General features: G+C 39.6%; 1 protein-coding gene across 2 annotated transcripts in view; it reads right to left on the bottom strand.

Annotated features, from left to right (window-relative positions):
• Nucleotides 1–24033, bottom strand: part of WDFY2 (WD repeat and FYVE domain containing 2) — a 173519-nt gene that overhangs the window by 128418 nt on the left and 21068 nt on the right. Inside the window, exon 1 of one of the 2 annotated variants that reach the window (XM_081045388.1) lies at nucleotides 6059–6212. The exons of the other annotated variant lie outside the window; for it this stretch is intronic. The gene's annotated coding sequence lies outside the window, so the exon portion shown is untranslated. Of the gene's footprint in view, nucleotides 1–6058; nucleotides 6213–24033 lie in introns of those variants that run through there. 2 annotated transcript variants of the gene reach the window in all.

The raw sequence follows: 24033 nt of genomic DNA, 5'->3' as shown, positions 1-24033 counted from the left end.
CATGTGAGTTGGCCCTGGCCAGGGCACAGGCTGCAGTTGAACTTGGTCTACAGCAGGTCCCCTCTCTAGAGGCCCTGAGGCTGACATGCCCAGTGTTCAGCTTCGGACCTCGTCAGAGCATCACCCAATCACCTCCAAGAATGATGCACCCAAAGGGCAGAGTGGGCAGGGACCTGAGCCCTACTAAAGCAAATCCTGTTCTGTAGGGTCAGGCCCTGAACAACAGCTCCTCTACTGTAGTCACAGCCAGTACTCCCAATGAATCAGCCTGAGGGTCAGTCCCTCTACTGACATGCAAACAGCAATCAGGTCTCAAATACATGAGGGCACACACAACCCACACAAGGGATACAATGAGAGCACCTAGCTCTGGTGACCAGGGAGACTGTGTCATTGGGCCCCACAAGACACCTACTACATAAGGCCACTCTACTAAGACCAGGACGCACAGCAGCCCTACCTAATACATAGAAACAAACACAGGGAGGCAGCCAAAAGGGGAGACAAAGAAACATCCCAAATAAAAGAACAAAACAAAATTCCAGAAAAAGAACTAAAATGAAGATAAGCAATTTACCAGACAAAGTGTTCAAAACACTGGTTAAAAGGATGCTCAATCATCTCAGGAAGAACCTCAATAAAGAGATAGGAAACATAAAAAAGAACCAGTCAGAAATGAAAAATACAGTAACTAAAATGAAGAATACATTAGAGGGAATCAACAGTAAATCAGATGAGGCAGAGGATCCAACCAGCAATTTAGAAGATAAGGTAGCAGAAAACACCCAAGCAAAACAACATAAAGAAAAAAAAAAAACCCAAAAATGAAGGTACTTTAAGAGATCTCTGGGATAATATCAAGTGTACCAATATTTGCATCATAGGGGTCCAATAAGAAGAGAGAGAGCAAGGAATTGAAAATCTATTTCAAGAAGTCTTCCCTAACCTGGTGAAGGAAATAGACATACAAGCCTTGGGAGCACAGAGTGACCCAAACAAGATGAACCCAAACAGGTCCACACCAAAACACATCATCGTTAAAATGCCAAAGGTGAAAAACAAAGAGAATCTTAAAAGCAGCAAGAGAAAAGCAGTTGGTAACCTACAAGGGAGCTCCCATAAGATTGTCAGCTGATTTCTCAACAGAAACTTTGCAGGCCAGAAGGGACTGGCGTGAAATATTCAAAGTGATGAAAAGCAAGGACCTACAACCAAGAGTATTCTACCCAGCAAACCTGTCATTTAGAAAAGAAGGACAGATAAAGAGCTTCCAGACAAGAAAAAGCAAAAGGAGTTCATCACCACCCAACTAGTGTTACAAGAAATGTTAAGGAGACTTCTTTAAGAAGAAGAAAAGATCAAAAATAAGAAAAATAAAATAGCAATAACTATATATCTATCAACAATTACTTTCAATGTAAATGAATTAAATGCTCCAATCAAAATATAGGGTGGATGAATGGATAAGAAAACAAAACCCTTAAATATGCTGACTACAATAGACTCACTTTAGATAGAAAGGCACACAAAGAGTAAAAGTAAATGGATGGGAAAAAGATATGTCGTGAAAGTGAAAATGAAATCAAAACCAAACAGCTGGGATAACAATACTTATAGAAGACAAAATAGACTTTAAAACAAAGGCTGTAATAAGAGACAAAGAAGGACTCAGTAATCTCACTTATGGGTATTTATCCTAAGAAACCCAAAACACTATGTCGAGGGGACGTGTGCATCCATATATTCATTGCAACATTGTTTACAATGGCCAAGCTATGGAGGCAGTCTCAGTGTCCACTGATGGCAGAATGGATAAAGAGGTGGTACATATATACGATGGAATAGTGCTTGGCCAATAAAGGGAATGGGTTTTTGCTATATGTGGCAAAACCCATGTTTGGATGGACCTGGAGGGTATTGGGCTGAGTGGAATATGTTATACAGAGAAAGACAGATACAACGTGATTTTGCTTATATGTGGAATTTAAAAAACAAAATAAACAAACAAACAAACCATAAACAAACTCATAGATTCAGAGAATATTTTAATGATTGCCAGAAGGGAGGAGAGTTAGGGAGTTAGGGGTGGGTGAAAAAGAGGAAGGGATTAAGAAGTACAAATTGGTTGGTACAATTTTAGTTATGGGGATGTAGGGTACTGCATAAGGAATATAATCAGTAATACTGTAATAACTATGTATGGTGTCAGACAGGTACTAGATTCATTGGGGTGATACATGGGAGTGGGCTTGAGAGAGGGTAAAAAGGTAAATGGATTAATATGTACAAATAAGTAGCTACAAAATAGCCATGGGGATATAAAGCATAGGGAACGTAGTCAGTAATATGGTAATAACTATATATGGTGCCAAGTGGGTACTAGACTAGTCAGGGGGATCACTTCTTAAATTATGTAAATATCTAATCACTATGATGTATATACACCCAAAATACAAAATAATGTTGAATGTCGACTGTGTGACAAATTTAAAAAGAGGGAGAAAAAGTTGCAGGGTAATAAGAGGTGCAAATTTCCAGGTATAAAACAAATAAGCCATGGGGATGTAATGTACAGCATGGGGAATATAGTCAATGCTATTGTGATAGCGTGGTACAGTGTCCAACGGTTGCTGGATTTATGGTGATTACTTCTTTAGGTATATAAATATTGGATAACTATAGTGTACACCTGAAACTAACATAATATTGCATGTTAGCTATATTTTAATAAAAATATGTTTAAAAGTTCAAATATGATCTTTAGGGCTGCAAAGACTCCAGAGCTCCCTATTGTCAATCTATGGCTTCCTGAAGTGAATCACAACACAAATGCACTTTGGGTTAATCCTGTACCTTTGTGAAAAGGGAAACAATAATGACTTCCAGTTTCAATGTGATTTTATAAACTAAAATGCAATATTTAATATGAAGCTAAACAACACAGATTTCCCTCCCTCCATGTCTCCCTCCTTCTCCCTTACCTCTCTCATATACACACACACACACACACACACACACACACACCTAACTTTCTACATTGTGGACAAAAAAAGCGGGGGTTCTATGGAAAGTAGCCTCACAGTGTGATCTGGTCATAAATTCTCCACTGGGAAAGTCACGATGGGTAGTTGTATCCTAGACTTATAACTCCTGTAAGCCAGCCCTATCCATTATTCTTGTGTATCTAGATTAACACACCTTTGAAATATCAAATACCAAAACTAATACCCCTCAGTGAGGGTATTAACCTTCGGGAGAGCATATAATCTTGTTAATTATCCTGTAACCCAATCCCCACCTTGTGTTCTCCAATCTTAATTTCAAATGCATAAAAGAAGCTGCAAAACTGTCATTCTCCAGAGTATTTGAGATCTTGCTGCCAGGCATATGTCATCAGTTTGGCTCAAATAAATTCCCATAAAAATTCTCTACAAGCTTGGACGTTTCTTAGGTGGATCACATCAAGTTAAATTGAGCAAAAAAAATTTAAAAAGAAAGAAAAGCAAAAAAAAGAAAAAAGGAAAGGAAAGGAAAGGAAAGGAAAGGAAAGGAAAGGAAAGGAAAGGAAAGGAAAGGAAAGGAAAGGAAAGGAAAGGAAAGGAAAGGAAAGGAAAGGAAAGGAAAGGAAAGGAAAGGAAAGGAAAGGAAGCAGGACTGAAGGAAGAATGGTTTTTATAGTTAATTTCAGAAAAGAAAATCCCACTGCATCATGAACTGGCACAGCTTCATCAACATCATACTAATATTTAAATTCTTTTTTCTTAACCCTCCACTCAGGTTTTGGAATCACTAGTACCACATGGCTGCTCCAGAACCAATCTAATCTCTGTATTTTTCCTATTGGCAATCGTTATTTGTGGCTGAGGTAACCCAAAAGGACCTATCTGGCCAGCCATCACATTGTGTACTTCAAAACTTTCACTCAGAGTTCAGGCAGCTACCACTTTATTATTTGCAACTCTTTTTAGGTTACGAGGTCCATAAGAATCTTCAATTCAAAATAGTCCTAACTGCTTTAGTTTTAAGGACTGTTATTTCCCAAAGTCCCTTTAATTCTTAGATTTAATGAAGACAGTATTTTTCAACTATTAATGTACTTGTACTGAATATGACCCCCCACCCCACCCCCAATCTATGAAAAGTATCTATTGGCCTTGGCAAGGCTTCTATTACAACAGAAATGGGAGGAGGAGGGGGCGGGAGGAGAGAAACATGATTTTACAGCAGGAATCCCAGGTTTCACCCAGAGAAAATGCATTTTTCTAAATCCCTTTAACTTCAGTAAACATACTGAAGCCAACAGGACTTGATCATCGAGTTTCATATTGAAGAAAAGTTCTGATCTGACATGATGAGGAACAGGGGGAGGCCTGGCCCAGAGGAAAGTGGGAAAAGAGAAGAGCCAGAGTCAAGAGAGGAAGTAGGTGAGGTATGTGTATCCCACCCTCCCTCTTGGAAGGTGTGCTCACAGGGTGAATGAAATACAGAGGCCAGGAGGGCCTCTGCCATACTTCCCACTAGGATTCTGGGAAAAACCGCCTCACAGGCCACATCACACCAACCCCAGGTCAGCCATACCAAAGTAAACTCTGCTACAGCAAAGAACAATGGCCGAGTCTGTCTTTTACCTCTGGGGCCGACTTTTTTTTTTTTTTAAGATTTTGTTTTTCTAATTGGAGAAGGGGAACAGGACTTTATTGGGGAACAGTGTGTACTTCCAGGACTTATTTCCAAGTCAAGTTGTTGTCCTTTCAGTCTTAGTTGTGAAGGGTGCAGCTCAGCTCCAGGTCCAGTTGCCATTGCTAGTTGCAGGGGGCGCAGCCCACCATCCCTTGCGGGAGTCAAACCAGCAACCTTGTGGTTGAGGGGACGCACTCCAACCAACTGAGCCATCCGGGAGCTCAGCGGCAGCTCAGCTCAAGGTGCCGTGTTCAATCTTAGTTGCAGGGGGCAGAGCCCACCATCCCTTGCGGGAGTCGAGGAATTGAACTGGCAACCTGTGGTTGAGAGCCCACTGGCCCATGTGGGAATCAAACCGGCAGGCTTCAGAGTTAGGAGCATGGAGCTCTAACCACCTGAACCACCAGGCCGGCCCTGTGGCCTTGACTTTTGTTTTGTTTCCACAAAACCCAGAAAATCCTTCCTGGGTGGGGATGGGATGGAAGTGAGCACATGCAGATAGAGTGGGACACGTTGAGGGCATCAGCATTGTCTGATAAGGCTTGAGGTGATGCCACTACAAGGACAACAGGGGACCAGACTGTGAGCTGGATGAAGGATATGGCAGAGATCCAGAGGGTAGGTATGCCCGCAAGAGCCAAAGTGAAACGGAGCCTGCCACAAGCACCACTAGGCATGACCGAGCATAACAAGCCAAACAGGAGTTCTACCAGCAAGAGTTTTCAGCAGCAGCTCCAGGCAGCGAGGTCATTCCTCAGCGATCCAGTCCAGGCAGAGCCAGAGCAGCTGCTCAGGGCAAAGCCAAAAAGGATCTGAAGGTCACCAGGTGGGTCTATGGGTCCCATCTCCTCCCACACACACCCCCCCCCCCACCCAGATGCCATCTTAGTGGGGAACGTGGAGGGAGGGGAAATAGGAAAATCAGAATACTTTACATGTTTAAAAATGAGCATTACCTAAAAGCTATTTATACAGTTGTATCAGACTAATTTTACTAGATTGGACCATAGTTTAAACACAACCTCACCCCCATTTCCAGAGTAGGAAGAGGCTTGTAAGGAAGATAAGCCCATATAGGAAATAAGGAATCATTCTCTATATCTTTGTATTCCATAAGTAACCACTGTTTCTTCTCACCTTTATATTAATTGCCCACAATATGAGGTAGAATGAGGAAAACAGTCCCCAGTCCTATTTGAAGAACCTCGGTTCCATTATTTAATTTTGGAAGGCTCAGGGGAAGAATCTCTACTAAACACATTCTGGAGTTCTTCCATTTGCTTGCCTTTGGAAGTGAAGAAGTAGGTCTTGTGAGGAATGATAGAACAGACATAATAGTTGAGTGAGAAAGGAAAGCCAAAGAAAGAAAAAGACTCACCATTCGTTTTCTTCCTATTTTGAGCTAGCAGCTCAAAATTACAGTAACAGCATTTTTTTAGAGCAGCAAAAGCCATCACATATTTTATTCACTTCTCTAGCCTTTCTGAAGCAGTCTTGTGACTGCTGCTTGATGAAAAGCACGTGGCCACTGCTCATTCCCTCTCCAAAACACCCTTTTCCAGTACTCACAGTGCCACAGGCAGGGAGGGGGCACTCCAAACCTTTACTGTTTTCCTCTGGCAAGCCTCCCATCTTCTAGAACTGTGATGTTCTGTGTTCAGGGGCATTCCAGCAACATGCAGTGAGAATGTGGGCTAATTAGTCACAGGCTGACACTATACAGTAACAGTGAGGGTTTGGGATATGTCCTAAAGTGACAGGAACAAGTAGGTTCACTTTATACAAGGCAGACAGGCTGCATACATTCTATCACAGGAAACCCTTCAAACGTCCACTGATTTCAAGATCCATTAATTATCTGAAAATCATAGAGTTCTCCAGATTAGGGACCAGGTGGTACATCTGAGTCTATTCATTCAACCATTCATCCATCCATTTACACAGGCACTCATTTAACCAACTTTATTGAAACACAGTGTGGGACACCATTGGGGACACACACTAAAACAAGATACAGTCCCTGCCCTCAAAAAGCTCAGAAGCTACCATGTTTCCCCGAAAGTAAGACCTAGTCGGACAATCAGCGCTAATGAATCTTTTGGAGCAAAAATTAATATAAGACCCCGTCTTATTTTGCTATAAAACCAGGTCTTATAACATGGAATGGAATAGGAATGGGAATGAACTGGGAATGGAATGGACTGGGAATGGAATGGAATGGGAATGGAATGGGAATGGAATGGAATGGAATGGGAATGGAATGGAATGGGAATGGACTGGGAATGGAATGGAATGGGAATGGAATGGAATGGGAATGGAATGGAATGAAAATGGAATGGGAATGGAATGGACTGGGAATGGAATGGGAATGGAATGAAATGGGAATGGAATGGGAATGGAATGGAATGGGAATGGAATGGAATGGGAATGGAATGGGATGGGACTGGAATGGGAATGGAATGGAATGGGAATGGAATGGAATGGAATGGGATGGAATGGGAATGGGAATGGAATGGGAATGGAATGGAATGGGAATGGAATGGAATGGGAATGCAATGGGAATGGGAATGGGAATGGAATGGGAATGGAATGGAATAGAATACCGGGTCTTATATTAATTTTTGCTCCAAAAGACACATTAGAGCTGACTGTCCAGCTAGGTTTTATTTTCGAGAAAACACAGTATTAGCAAAGGCAGACTAGTAAAGCACCTTACTGTCAGGTCTTAGTTTATTATCAACATCACATACTGTTATCCACATACTATTATTGGACACAGAGCATCTATTAGCCTAGGGAAAGTTCTAATAAGATAATGTGCTGACACACAGTCAGTGCTCAAAAAATGTTAATTATCTTTGGTATCCTCTCTTTACTGATACTCTTTAGCCAAAATGTAGCACTAAATTCAGGTGGCCTGAGGGTAATTCGACAAAATTCTGTTGAATTCAGAGTACTTGCCACTTGTATTTAAGGGGCACCCCAAATTTTGGCATTAAAGTGTATTTCTACATCAGCTAACATGTGCCTGCTCTTTTCATAGGAGTTTGAGTTCTATAGTCAGTCCAAGACTGTTAATAATGGCAGGTGAAATTAACAGTAAATACAAACACAGGGGCAGCTTCATCTTTTATAATCAAGCTTCTCTTAAGAATTACAAAAACTTAAGAGCTTTTCCTACTTAATAGCTAGAGAAGAAAAATAAAAATAATATCAAATTAGTTAGCATGGAGAATTCAAGGCCTAGAAAGTTAGACTACATCTCAAATAAATCAGGTTATGGGCAAATTTCTTGAAATTTCTTAATGTTCAATCCACCCTTTCATTAAAGTAGCAGGAGGGATCTTCTACCTCTTCTCAGATCCTAGGAGGAAAGTGTGTCTGTCTTGTTCCATCCTGAGAAACCTAAATAACTCAAGCATCTACTCATTTATGTGAAAACAGGAGGAACTTATGGTCAAGAGGTGAGTCCTTGAGAGCAGTAAAAATAAAAAGAGTAAAAGGATTATGGGAAAGGAAGGAAAGAAGATTAGAGGGAAAGGAGGAACTCCATGATGCCCAGAAGAGGACAACTTCATACTAAATGATGGTCATCACAATAGTAAGGAACTCTGCACTTCATGAGTATGAAGTGTATACACTTGGACTTCATTCCTGTGTATGGGGGATTGTCTAAAAAGATTTCCTTTCTATTAACAGAACGTACCTTCCAACTCAGCCAAACCCAACAAGCATAGTTAAAGAGTTACTGCTACAAAATGTATCCCTGGTAGCTACCATAAATAGGAATTTATTATTAAATATATTAAAACCTCACTAACTTAAAAGTTCTGTAAAGAGGCCCGGAGATGTTTCCTTTATATAATAAACACGCTTCACAGACAGAGTTAGAATGGAAATTTTTGAAGGGAGATTTTCAAAAATTTTAACAAAAAGGTTTCATAAAATCTTACTTTATATATATATGTATATTATTAGTTTCAGGTGCACAAGACAAAGTAATACTTAGACGTTTATCATTTATATCCCTCACACTGTGGACCCCCATCCCCCCAACCATTATCTCTCTGACATCGCACCGAGCCATCACATTTGCACTGTCTCCACTCCCAATGCTGTACTCCGCCTCTTGTAAGTATATACATACATATGTATATGTATATGTATATAAAATTATAGTTGGTATTCACTATTGTTCAGCTCCAGGTGTACATTGCAGTGATCTGGCATCTACATCTTCCCTGAGGTGGTCTCCCAAGTGGGAGACGTGTCCATTGAATACCCTACAAAATCTTTACAACATTATTGATTACATTCCCCAAATTAATTTTCAAAACCCTGTGGCCATCTGTGGTTACCGACTATTTTCTAATCCCCTCACCTTCCCCCTTATCCCCCCCCCCCCGCCAATCTAACAACCCTCAGTTTTTCCTCTTTGTCTCCAAAACTGTTTCTGATTACTTCATTCACTTATTCTCTTCTTTAAATTCCGCATATAAGTGAGATTATGGTACTTGTCTTTCTCTGACTTATTTCACTTAACATAATGTTCTCTAGGTCCATCCATGTTGTTGCAAATGGTAAGATTTCTTTCTTCTTTATGGCTGCTTAATACTCCATTGTATAAATGTACTATAGCTTCTTAATCCAGTCATCTACCGATGGGCATTTCGGTTGTTTCCATGTCTTGGCTATTGTGTATAGTGCTGCAATAAACATAGGAGTGCATACAGATTTTTGAATTGGAGTTTTGGATTTCTCCGAATAGATACCTAGGAGTGGAATTACTGGATCATAGGGTAGTTCCATTTTCAGATTTTTGAGATACCTCCATACTGTTTTCCATAGTGGCTGCACCAATCTGCAATCCCACCAACAGGGTTCCCCTTTCTCCACATCCGCGCCAGCACTTGTTGTTTGTTGATGTATTGATGATAGCCATTTTGACTGGGGTGAGGTGGTATCTCACTGTGGTTTTTATTTGCATTTCTCTGAGCGTTAGTGAGGTTGAGCATTTCTTCATATGTCTGTTTGCCATCTGTATGAACTTTTTAGAAAAATGTTTCTTCAAGTCCTCTGCCTATTTTTTAATTGGGTTGTTTGTTTTTTTGGAGTTGAGTGAGATTTTATAAATTTGTGATATTAACCCCTTATCAGATATATCATTGGCAAATATCTTTTCCCATTCAGTAGGATCCCTTTTTGTTTTATTGATGGTTTCCTTTGCTGTGAAAAAACTTTTTAGTTTGATGTAATCCTACATGTTTATTTTTTCTCTTACTTCCCTCGCATGAGGGGATATATCAGTAAAAATCTTACTCCGGGTAATGTCTGTGAAGTTTCTTCCTATATTTCCTTTTAGGTATTTTATGATTTCAGATCTTACATTTAAGTCTTTAAGCCATTTTGAATTTATTTTTGCATATGGTATAAGGAGGTGGTCCAGCTGCATTTTTTTGCACGTATCTGTCCAGGTTTCCCAACACCATTTATTGAATAGACTGTCTTTACCCCATCGTACATTCTTACTTCCATTGTCATAGGTTAAATGGCCATATCGGCATGGATTTATTTCTGAACTCTCTATTCTGTTCCATTAATCTATGTGTCTGTTTTTATGCCAGTACCATGCTGTTTTGATTACTGTAGCCTTGTAGTATAATTTGAAGTCAGGTATTGTTATACCTCCCACTTTGTTCTTATTTCTCAAGATTGCTGAGGTTATCCGGAGTCTCTTATGGTCCCATATAAATTTTAGGATTATATGTTCTATTTCTGTGAAAAACGTCGTTGGTAGTTTGATAGGAATTACGTGTAATATGTATATTGCCTTAGGCAGTATGGATATTTTAACTATATTAATTCTTCCTATCCATGAACGTGATATGTGTTTCCATCTATTTATATCTTCTTTCATTTCTTTCGTCAGTGTCTTATAATTTTCTGACTACAGATCTTTTACTTCTTTGGTTAAATTTATTCCCAGGTATTTTATAGTCTTTGAAGCAATTGTAAATGGGATTGCTTTTTTTAATTTCTCCTTCTGATGTTTCATTATTGGTATATACAAATGCAACTGATTTCTGAATATTAATTTTGTATTCTGCTACTTTACTAAATTCATCTATCAGCTCTAATAGTTTCTTGGTGGAGTCTTTAGGGTTCTCTATATGTAGTATCAAGTCAACTGCATATAATGATAATTTTACTTCCTCCTTACCTTACCAATTTGGATGCCTTTTATTTTTTTTTTCTCTGATTGCTGTGGCTAGAACTTCCAGCCCTATGTTGAATAGAAGTGGAGATAGTGGCAACCTTGCCTTGTTCCTGATCTTAGGGGGAATGGTTTTAGCTTTTCCCCATTGAGTATGATGTTAGCTGTCGGTTTGTCATATATGGCCTTTATTATGTTGAGATATGATCCCTCTATTCCCACTTTCTTAAGGGTTTTTATCATAAATGGTTGCTGGATTTTATCAAATGGTTTTTCTGCATCTATTGATATGATCATGTGATTTTTATTTTTCATTTTGTTAATGTGGTGTATCACATTAATTGATTTGCGGATGTTGAACCACCCTTGCATACCAGGGATGAATCCCACTTGATCATGGTGCATGATCTTTTTAATGTATTGCTGAATTCTGTTCGCTAATATTTTGTTGAGGACTTTTGCATTTATGTTCATTAGAGATATCAGCCTGCAGTTTTCTTTTTTTGTGGGTCTTTGTCTGATTTTGGGATCAGGGTGACAGTGGCTTCGTAAAAGTGTTTGGGAGTCTCCCCTCCTTCTGGCTTTTTTGGAAGAGCTCGAGGAGAATAGGTGATAATTCTTTTTTGAACGTTTTGTAAAATTCACCTGTAAAGCCATCTGGTCCAAGGCTTTTGTTTGTAGGGAGATTGTTGATTACTGATTCAATTTCCCTGGTGGTAATCAGTCTATTCAGGTTCTCTGTTTCTTCTCGAGTTATCCTTGGAAGGTTGTAGGCCTCTAGAAAATTGTCCATTTCTTCCAGATTGTCAAATTTGTTGGCATATAGTTGCTCATAGTAATTTCTTAATTTTTTTTGTATTTCTGCAGTGTTGTCACTTCTCCTCTTTCATTTCTGATTTTATTAATTTGGGTCCTCTCTCTCCTTTTTTTAATGAGTCTGGCTAAAGGTTTATCAATTTTGTTTATCTTTCTAAGAACCATCTCTTGGATTCATTGATCTTTTGCATTGTTTTTCTGGTTTCTATTTCATTTATTTCCGCTCTGATCTTTAGTATCTCCTTCCTTGTACTCCCTTTGGGCTTATTTTGCTGTTCTTTCTCCAGATCCCTTAAGTGTTAAGATAAACTGTTGATTAGTGATGTTTCTTGTTTCTTTAGGTAGGCCCACAATGCTATGAATTCCTCTCTTAGGACTGCTTTGTTGGCATCTCATAGATTTTGGGTCATCGTGTTTTCATTTTCATTTGTCTCAAGATATCTTTTGATTTCTTCCTTGATCTCCTGGTTGAACCATTCATTATTTAGTAATAAGTTATTCAGCCTCCATGAATTGGTGTGTCTTCCAGTTTTTTTCCTGTAGTTCATTTCTAATTTCATAGCACTGTGGTCAGAGAAGACAATTGGTATGATTTCAATTTTCTTAAATTTATCAAGACTTGTTTTATGGCCTAACATATGGTCTATCTTGGAAAATGTTCCATGTGCTCTTAAGAACGTGTATTTTGCAGCATTGGGGTGAAATGCTCTGAAAATATCGATTAAATCCAAGTGGTCCAATGTATCATTTAAGGCTGTTGTTTCCATATTGATTTTCTGTCTGGAGAACCTGTCCCTTGTTGTCAGAGGTGTGTTGACGGCCCCTACTATGATAGTGTTACTGTTGATCTCTGTCTTCATGTCAGTCAGTACCTGTTTTATATATTTAGGTGCTCCTATGTTGCGTGCATAGATGTTTACTAGGGTTATGTCCTCTTGTCGGATTGATCCCTTTACTATTATATAATGCCCATCTTTATCTTTTAATATGTTCTTCATTTTAAAGTCTATTTTGTCAGATATAAGAATTGCAACTCCAGCTTTTTTCTCATTTCCATTTGCATGAAATATCTTACTCCAACCCTTCACTTTCAGCCTGTGTGTGTCTTTTGATCTGAGGTAAGTCTCTTGTATACAGCATATACAAGGGTCTTGCTTTCTTATCCACTCAGCCACCCTATGTCTCTTGATTGGAGCATTTAATCTGTTTACATTTAAAGTGATTATTGATAGGTACATAGTTATTGCCATTTTTAAATTTGTGGTTAGATTGTTTTCATCTTTCTTCTATTTACAGAAGTCCTTTTAGTATTTCTTGCAATGTTGGCTTGGTGGTAATAAATTCCTTTAACTTATTCTTTTCTGGAAAGCTCTATCTCTCCATCAACTTTAAATCATAGCCTTGCTGGATAAAGCAATCTAGGTTTTAGGCCTTTGTTTTCCATCACTTTGAGTATCTCCTGCCACTCCCTCCTGGTCTTCAATGTTTCTGTAGAAAAGTCATTTGATAGTCTTATGGGAGTTCCCTTGTATGTAACCCTCTGTCTTTCTCTTGCTGCTTTTAGGATTCTCTATTTATCTTTAAGCTTTGCCATTTTAACTATAATGTGTCTTAGTGTGGACCTGTTTGGGTTTATCCTGGTTGGAACTCTCTGCACTTCCTGGGCTTGTATGTTGGTTTCCTTCATCAGGTTAGGGAAGTTTTCGGACATTATTACTTCAAATATGTTCTCAATCCCTTGCTTCCTCTCTTCACCTTCTGGTATTCCTATGATGTGCATGTTGCTGTGCTTGATGTTATCCCAGAGGCCTCTTAAACCATCTTCATTGTTTTTTATTCTTTTTTCTTTCTGTTGTTCTGTTTGGGTGATCTCTGCTAACTTGTCTTCTAAGTTGCTGATTCGATCCTCTGCTTCATCTAACCTGCTGGTAATTCCTTCAAGTAAGTTCTTAATTTCGGTAATTGTGTTCTTTAGTTCTAACTGGTTGTTCGTTATGATTTCTACATCCTTCTTTATGTCTTCTCTAAGCTCCTTAAACATTCTTATCAGCAGTGTTCTGAACTCTGTCTCTGATAGGTTGGTTACCTCTGCTTCATTTAGTTCCAGTTGTGGAGGTTTCTTCTGTTCTTTTATTTGGGACATGTTTCTTTGTTTCCGCATTCTGGCTGACTCTCTGTGTTTACTTTGATGTATTAGGTAGATCCCCTAGAGTTCTTAGTTCTTGCTGAGTTATCTTATATAGTATGTGTCCTTTATATTTGACTTGCACTACTTCGTTCTTCTCCTCTGCGTGTGCTCCAAAGGTGATTCTTGTGTTGTGTAACTTGTCCTGTTAAAGATCTTTAATTGCTTTTTGCTTGTGAGTAGGTGGGGTTAACTCCTTGGCTGACTAGTTGTGAGACTTGGCTCTGCCCACCGCAGGGCGTTCTGCTGCGTAAGGATTGACCACTTAAATGTGGTTTGGCCTCTATTGGCTCTTGTGCCTGCAGAGAATTTCCTCTGGGTGTGTGACTTGTAGGTCAAACACGGTAGTACTCTGATTTGGCCTGGAGTTGGCCTCTGGATATGTTGAATCTTGTGCCTCTTAAGCTGGGCCCTGGTAGGGCAATTTCAGAACAAAGCAAATCACCAAATACTACAACAACAACAAAGAAAAAACTCAAGTACATTCACATGAAAAAAACCCGATAACCCCCACTCAACACAGGCAAAGATATCAAAGATATAAAGACAAAACAAAACAAAGCAAAACAAAAAGCAGCCCCAGTCTTGGCTTAAGCCCACCAAGTAATCTCCAAGTTGTCCTCTGCTGTACCAGAGAGTCCCCTGCCTATTGTGCAGGCAGAACCAGTCAGCTGGTGCCCAGGGTGACTTTGGGACTGTAGATTTAAATGCGTGGGGCTGGGGGGTCTGGATGATAGTTTTTACAAAGTCAGTGCAGTTTCTGCCCTTGCCTGCACATATGCACACTAAGAGTAGCAACACCAGCCCTGTGTCCAGTACTCCTGAGTCTTAGGGCACTTCTTCCGTGTGTGTTGGGGGGAGGGGGGCGGGCGGGAGATTTCTGAGCTGCTGAAAGCCAAGAGCTGCGTCTGCCGCTTGCTGCTGATCTCTGGGAGAGGCTCCACAGTTGCAGTTGCCCCGCCCTAGGCAGGCTAGAAAGGGTGGGGGCTGGGGATGGAGGGGTCTTCTCTCTCTCAGCCCAGCCATGTCACACTCTTCCCGCAGGCCAGAAAAGGTCGTGGCTGGGGGGTGGAGGAGTCTCTTCTCTCCTAGCCCAGCAAAAATCACACTCTTCCCAGCCTCTTCCCTGGGTCAAAGCTGCCTGTCACTCTTCCCAGAGCCTGAAGAGCCTGATCACTACGGCCCCTCTGTAATCTGACGCTACTCCTCAGTTCAGGGGCCAGTTTAAGTCTCTGGAAGGGCGGGGGTAAGATTGGGGGGGGGGAGGCAGGTATGGAGTCTGTGTTCTTTGTCTGCCCTAGGGCCCACCAAGCTGCCCCCCTGGTGGGAGCGATCAGCTGTGGGACGCAGGGAAAGAGCCCACCTCCTGGCTTTTGTATTCTCTGTTCCGCCCTGGGTACCCGTGTCTTTACAGCTGCGAATTACTGCCACCTCCGCCGCGGGACCGCGCGTTTCCACTCCGCTCCCTTCCTTCTTCCCCTGCTCTCCCAATTTGAGCACCTTCTAGTAATCCTTCCACAAGTCTCTTAGGAGTCTCTTAGCTGTTCTGTGTGATGAGTAAAGAGTTCTTTGATGGGTTATATGTCCCGTTTGTAATAAGATCTGGAGGAGAACTCAGAAAGTGCGCCCTGCTGCCACCATTCCTATGACGTCACCCAAATCTTACTTTAAAAGTATCTATCTACAAACAAAGCTTCAGATATATTTTTACTAAAGAATAACCTGTGTTTTTAATAGAATAGATAAAATGATATTAAAACCCTATACAAATCTTGACACATAAGAATTATTCAACTATATTAAGTTACTACTATCCCTTCTCTGAAATAAATATAAAAGTATAAGATACACGTTTGGTGACCTGCCCTATAGAAATTTATTGAAGTGGTGACTCGTAAAGTGGTTGCTTCCATTGATTTAAATTCTCTAGGAAGGACTTCAACGGTGCACTGATTTAGTAATAGCTACCCAATCATAGGAGGGCCTCAGTATGTGCTGATACAATCAAAGTCCAGTACTAATCTATTGCAGAGGAGACAGCATTCCACTCATATGCAGATTAATCATACGTGTCAAAGATGATGGTATTTATGTGAAAGTCACTGTAGCTTTTGTACAAATGGACATCATGGAACAGTGAATGTGACTTTCACTCTCCCTTATATGATTTCAGAAAAAATGTTGAGGGCACCATCTCCACTTCTTGGCTGCTCAGGACTCAGTCCACACATGATTGATAACACATTCAGACATCAGAGAGAAAATCTTTTTTTTTTTAATTGAGGTATAATTGACGTACAATATTGTATTAGTTTCAGGTATACAACATAATGCTTCGATATTTGTATACATTGCGAAATGATCACCACAATAAATCTAGTTAATATCCATCACCATACTTAATTATAGATTTGTTTTCTTGTGATGAAAACAAATCTTTTTATCTTTCTCAGGTGTAGTACAATGATGTGAACTCAACAAATGCCTGTTGATTCAATAAATATGCAATTTATTTTACATATTTCTCAATGTATCTAGCTTAGTGTAAATTAATGTCCATAAAAATGAAAATACTTAAACACTTATAACTATGTGCCAGACACTGTTCTAGAAGTTCATCTCCAGAACCCATTTTCGAATGCTGTGTTCACAAATACTTTGACTCTCCTTCCCAGCTCATGGTACGATGGCACTTTGCAGCCTCCTTCAATTTAGGCAGGACTAAGGGATTCGCTTAGACTGATGGAGTGGAAGTGCAAGTGCCGTGTGTCACTTCTGGAAAGAAGTCTTCAAAAGCCAGGAGAGAATACACCAAGTCCCTTGCCCATTGTGGTTAGTAGCAATGCTCAAGTTGGTGGAGCCTCTGTTAGCCCTCCAGCTGTTAGCAGAGTCCACGGACAACACTCAATAGTCATGAACCAGAGTGAAAAACAAGTCTTTGTGGTAAAGCCCTGGAGATTGGGAGCTGCTCCATCATTATAATACAATCTAGCCTATCCTTATTCACAAAAGGTAGTTGAAAGAAAGATAGCATTTCTTTCCCAATATTCTATCATTTAGATTTTTCATTAATCCCTACCACATCATTTGCTCCCTCACCACTCCCAGAAAGCAAGTCATAAAAATCACTATCAGTGTTTCAGTATTTTTAAAAATTCTGCTTTTCAAAAAGTCACTACTGATTTTTAAAATAAAGGTAATTCATCCTTGCAAGACACATACACACACAAGTATTTGCCACTGCAAAAAATTTGAATAATATCTACCTATATAACAAGTGAAAAATCATTAGACCTCTTACCCCGATTCTTTTATAGGTATATCAATTCTTTTTTTAAGAGAAAGAAGTTATCACAAAAATAGTATACATATTACTTTGCAACTTGCCTACCTAATAGTCAATAGACAGCTTTCCAGTTAATAATTGGATAGGATGGCCATAACAATTTATTTACATGGCCCTACTGGTGGACATTTTGACTTGTTTCACATTTTTTATTTAATTGCAATGCTTCAATATACATTCTTATAAAATCATACTATTATTTCTGTAAAATTTATCCCAAGAAGTGGGCCTGCAGAGTCAAAGGTATGTACATTTCACATGTTGACAGGTTCTGTCTGTCAAACCACTATCCAAAATGATGGTCTCAAACTAACAGGACTACCAAGAGCATATGCAAGGGGCTTTTCTCCATAGATCCTTACAAAACTGGATATTATCAATTTTTCAAATATGTATCAAGCTAGAAATCAAAACATGGTGCTTCTTTTAATTTGCATTCCTTTATTTTGCTCCCACTTTTTTGACTATCTGTATATTTTTTCCAGAGAAATGTCTGCCTGTCCATATTTTTCGTTTTTTGATAGGGTTACTTTTTTATTATTTATTTGTATAGCTTTTATATCTATTATTAAATTAGGACTTTTTAATCTGTGTTGCAAATATTTTCTCCAAGCCTTCATTTATGAATGCTGGTTTCAACACAGATTTTTAAAACTAATATGACTAAATTTGTTAAAACTTCCCATTACAATATCTGAGTTTTAAGATATAGTCTTTTAAATTAATTCCAAGCTTAACAGATTGACTGTGACAACATTTCCACAAAGAATACAATTAAACCTGCTTTTTTGGCTCTTTAAATCCATCTTGAACTTATTCTATTCTTTTATGTAAATGTGTATGTAACCTAGCTCTCTGAGTGCTAAGGCTTAAATAATATCCCAAAAGTCACCAGCACAGAATCAAATATGCAGTAAGTTTTCAATAAATGTTCATTTGTTTTAATCCTCCCAAGTCCCATTAGTTTAGAGGCAATAGACACATAATTCTTTTCAAAATATTTCCCATCAGAATTCCAGCTGTGTTCAGGGTGACAACATGCCCCACCAAAACAACTACATTTCCCAATCCCCTGTACAGCTGGGGTACAGCAGTAGGACACAGTGCTGGTTAATGAGATGTAAGTGCAAGTCACTGAACTGAGCTCCCGGTAAGCTCTTTGTAAAAGAACAGGCATTATCGTGTTTCCCCGAAAATAAGACCTAGCCCAACAATCAGCTCTAATGCGTCTTTTGGAGCAAAAATTAATATAAGACCTGATATTGTATTATATTATATTATATTATATTATATTATATTATATTATATTATATTATATTACATTACATTACATTACATTATTATTATATTATATCCAGTCTTATAGCAAAATAATACCAGGTCTTGTATTAATTTTTGCTCCAAAAGACGCATTTGAGCTGATTGTCCGTCTAGGTCTTCTTTTTGGGGAAACACAGTAGCTGGTATCTGCCATTTGCCATGGGTCCTCTCCCCTCTTCCTGCCTGGAAGGCATGTGCAGTGCTGGCTGGAGAACAGCCATGTCAAGACTTCGAAGTGAAAAGATCATTAAAGGATGGCTGAACGGAAAAGCAGCAGGAGGTTGGGTCTTTGATGGCATCAACCAGCCCTGGTGTACCTACCTCTGTACAAGAGAAAAATAACCCCTTTGCTCACTTGAGTGAGACATTATTAATGAGTCAGGTTTTCTGTTCATTGCAGCAGAAATGTAATATCTAAACTACATGCCATGGTTCACCCAACATATCTTCATTTTAAAACACTTTCCACTCCCATGAATTAAGATGGTCTTGAAGAAAAGTTATGCCAGTTTGAAGGACAAGTTCTGCTTTTACATATTTAATTTAAAAAGGAGAAGTCAAATCATTAAGCACTTCAAATACAAATCCAAGAGTACCCTTAAGGAGAAGTCAGTATCAGCAACATATGGTATCCCCTGTGCTAATCTTGGTGTTAAATTACCCTTATCAGGATACCACATGGCTCATTTTAGTTGTGAAACAAAATTTTAGGGACAAAAGATTTTTCAATGAAAACAAAAAAACCATAGCTTTGGAACGATTCTTAATGATTACACAAGACTGAATTTTTATTTTTATCATTAACCAATTCCCAAGAATTTGAGCTCCCTTGCAGTTTTAAATGAAATTGAGAATTAAGAAAATATTCCAGGAGGGGTCCAATGAAAGCTCTACCACTGGCCAAGATCAAACTCTTCAAAGTATTTCACTAGATTAGGGAGGAAAAGAACAAGCTGAGGGAACTATGAAACCACTCTGCTGCCAGGAAGAGCATCTCAAAATGCTGGTCCGATTTCAGTCCTCTCATTTCCGCTAGCCAGCCCTCCAATCTGAAGACGGAACCAAAGGGCCAAGGGAAGAACAGATTCTGCCCCCACGTAGTTCTCTCCAACATGGGCATTCACTTCAGTGGGAAGAAAAGGGAAGGCAGGCGACATAAACTGTATTTTCCAGGAAACTGGGGACTATCTTAGTCATCTTTGCAGCTTCCTCTTACCAGCCACCACTGCTTCCACCAAGAATAAGTTTCTTTTAAAAAATACCTAATCCTCCCCCATCAAAGTGTCTTTCACATGGCATTAAGTATTTTTAACCAAATTCTTCAGCTATGAATCAATTCCTTTACTCAGACTGAACACTGTGGGGACAAAGCTAGGAGTGCAATTTCCAGGCTCTCACCCTCCATAGAAAGGTGCTGGCTCAGGTAGTAAATGGCCATCAGCTGTGATTGGATGGCCATCAGCTGTGGCTAGTTGGCCATCAGCTGTAACCAGTGAGCCATTGGCCACTAATATAACTGCCGTGGCTATGCTAGCAGCAAATAGGGGCTGGCAAGAAGATGGTGGCTGAGCTGGCAAGCGCGGATTGCTGTTAGGGCGGCAGATTGCAGAGAGGCGGATGCTGCCAGTGAGAATATAGTGGTATGACTCCCCATCTATAGCTCCATGGGTGTTCCTTTTTGGCCTCACTATGTCCTGCGTTCTTATGTGGGGAGCGGGAGCAGAGACCCCACAGGCCGCCCCTGCACGACACATGGCGCAGCGAGCAGGGTCTCCCACACGACAAACACTGTACAGATGTGCCTCTGCAGGAGGAATGTCCCACATGCTACTAATCACAGTCTCTTTACCCTCTTTCTGTAATAGGGAAAGAAAGATGAGAGAAGAATGGTGTGGAATGCAGAAAAGAAAGTCAACAAAGAATAACAGTGCAAAGAATATCATGTATACACGGTCAAGCATAAACTTTCCGTACTAACAAATGTCAATATAGCTTCTGAAGTCAAACATGTAGACCCTATTCCCATTCAGTCCATTTTTTTAATTATAAAAAAACTTCTCTTCAAGTTGTTGACTTGTAAATAAAGTTCTAATTTACGTCAGCCAACTTAAGAAAAGCAGATAATTATATCAGGGAGAATTTCAAAGCAGTATTTATCACAGGTAATCAACTACCAAATAATTAGGACCACTCTAAAATGCATTTCAAAATGCAAATACCTAAATTTGGTAATTTAGTTCTTTCCCAAGCAGGGAGGCAAGGAAGGCTGTTTACATACACAGTAAACAGGAAGACCACTAGTTGAGGAATCTTAGTATGTGTTTTACTTCTCCTGGCTTGAATAATGAAATCATCATCTAATGATGATCATTCCATTTGAAAGTCTACGGGTTTCAGTTTCCTTGCCAGAAAAACGGCAATAATGATACCAATATCAGTTAGGACGCTGTCAACTGAAATAAGAAAAATTTATTCTCTGGTAATAAGTTGAGCAGTAGGGCAGCTCAAGGGTTGATTAATTTGGTAGCTGTTTTTTGCCATCTTCCTCTTCTACTGTATTCAGCTGTCGACTTATTTGCAGGCTACCTCCCCCTACAATCACGCAACTGCTATAGCAGCTCATGACAACACGGAGCAGAAAAATAGGAGTTATTTCTTCAAATGTGTCCCTTTCAAAAAGGGAGGGATCTTTTCCCAGATGGACCTCCCATCCTTACCCCCAGAAAACTTCCCCTCTCACATCACTGGCCAGCACTGGGTCACAAGACTATTCTTAAACCAATCTTAGGCAAAGAGAATGGACTTACTGTACAGGCTTAGACTAATTAGAATTTAGCTCTGAGTCATGTGGGGTAGGGGTGAACACCTAAACAAAACTGGGATTCAGCCATCAAAAAAGAATGAAATAGACAACTGGGCAGAAAATCAACAGTGTCGGGAACCCCTTACTTCACAGTACTATAGTGAGGATCAAATGATAAAGCATGAAAAATTGTAGAGTAGAAAATGCTTTACGGATGTAAGAGATTATTATTCATTCAAGGAGAATGCTGTGTATTAAGGAAACACAGTTCCCCAAAATCTCAATGATAAAATACATTCATTGAAAATAAAGGATATTCACAAAACAGCAAGCTGTAATGACCACTATTCAAGTCATAATAATGGAATGTGAGGTTCTGAACTACTAGGAATATATGCATTTTTCATATATATATGCAGATGGACAATATGAAATGTCAGCAATAGGTTTACAGTCAATATATATTTCCTGAACATGTACCAAACACTACTCTAAGCAGTGGGGATACCGCAGTGAACAAAAAGCAAAAATCCTTGCCTTGTTGCTGCTTAACTGTGTAACTACATTTAACTGCATAACTACTTCTGAAGACAAGCATTCTTACTCATCAACATATGTTGAACTCAAATTATCAGAACACATGTAATTTTAAATTAATTACAATACGTCGGTTTTCAGTGCTCCCACTTTCCCATCCCTCCCCAAAATAAAATCATGAACCTAGAAAAAAAATTGACAGTCACTCACCAATAGAACAAAGGAGTTAACCAGATTCCACTTTGTTGTTCCCCCCACCCCCAATTCTGGATGAATGCCAAAAGGCAGAATCATATTTCAGCTATCATTTCTGAAAATGATACTTGCAAAGGGCAAAGCTAAAATAGGATCAATATCTATACAGTTATGCGTCACTGAACAACGGGGATACGTTCCGAGAAACGTGTTATTAGGCGATTCTGTCACAATGCAAACATCACTGCACGCACTCACACAAAGCTAGATGACATAGCCTACTACACACCTAAGCTTTATCATACAGCCTATTGCTCCTAGGCTGAAAACCTGCACAGTATGTTACTGTACTGAATACTGTAGACAATAGTAACACAATGGTAAGTATTTGTGTATCTAAACAGAAAAGGCACAGTATAAAAGATTTAAAAATGGGACACCTGCAAAAGGCACTTAGCATGAATGGAGCTTGCGCGACTGGACATTGCTCTGGGTGAGTCAGCGAGTGGTGAGTGAATGTGAAGGCCTAGGGGACATTACGCTACTGTACACTATAAACACTGTCTCACAAACCCGTCCCCTGCTTCCCTCCAACAGGGTCAGAAACAGAACATCGAAGCTGTCAGTGCTGCTCCATCAAAAGGAATGTGGGCTGGACCGATTGGCAATATGGAGGAGAAGCTGACGGTACCGTGTAGTAACCACAATAGTGACTGTCAGGAGGGAGTGACACGTGGCTTGAGGATCAGTAGGAATAAGAAACCAAAACGGAGAGATAAAGGAACATAGGGGATTGTCATCGCAATGTAGTTTTGGCTACAGCAGTGGTCAGACTAAGGAACTGTGGTATTCATAAAAAAGATGGCATTTTAACAAGAAAAGGGTGTAGAACTGAGGACTCAATTATTTTGACTTTGGAAATTCGTTTTTGGTTCCATTGACCCTAACTGGCACAAAAGGCTTCCTGGCATCGAATCGGTGGAAGAAATAAAACTTATCTATGCTTTACATCACTACAACTTGAAAATACTGCCAAAGTATACAGGCAGGCTGGCTCCACACTATAACAGACAGCTTTTATTCATGGGGCAGTGGCACTTAATATTCATTAAGGTAGCTCCTGTGTCCTTGTACAGGATCGTAGGTCCTCAACAAGGAATTGATAGCAATGTACTCTGAGGACCATCAAGCTAGAGCTGGAAGGGCTGAGCACCCTGACTATGCGGCTCTGAGGGGGACAAGCTCCTCTGTGCTGAAACAGGTCAGTGGCTGACTGACTGGGATGTAATCTGTGCACTCAGAATTGAGGCACTATGAGTGAGAAGAAATCTACTGACAAGCCCCACAGATACTGCTCCCGTCAGAGAAAAAGGGAATTCCTCCCAAACCCCATATCCTTTCATTTCTTCCATTTATAATTTTAAAGGACCATCGTCGTATACATGGTCTGCTGTTGCCCGAAACGTCATTATGCAGCACATGACTATAGTCTGAACACACAAAATACAGATAGCCAGACAATCCTAAGAACAATACTACAACATATGTTGCCCATGTTCATTGTCCATTAATAGATTTGACATTATACTTTTTCCTAGGAATCTTACAAGTAAATATTACATTCACACCAATTCTTAACCAACAAGATAAATAACATTACTGGATGTAAACAGAGCTTGTATGCCTTATTTTTCGTATCTGCAAAGATAAGAGTTATATACTACCAAGGAGTCACACAAATCAGAAATGAGAATGCAATTATCCATCGCCTGAGTTCTAGTTAAAAGAATTTTCTCTAATAATTTCATACAATAAATACATAATACTTGGGCACATTTGGTGGAGAAAAAAAACACAACAAACTGTTTCCTAAAGAAAATGAGTGTTCAGCAGGGTTTTTAAAGATTGACCTTACCTAACTCCTTTAGAGATACTTA

Source organism: Rhinolophus hipposideros, assembly GCF_964194185.1.
Source record: "Rhinolophus hipposideros genome assembly, chromosome: 4".
In the NCBI taxonomy this organism is placed as follows: domain Eukaryota; kingdom Metazoa; phylum Chordata; class Mammalia; order Chiroptera; family Rhinolophidae; genus Rhinolophus; species Rhinolophus hipposideros.
This window is presented reverse-complemented; position numbering and strand designations above follow the sequence as displayed.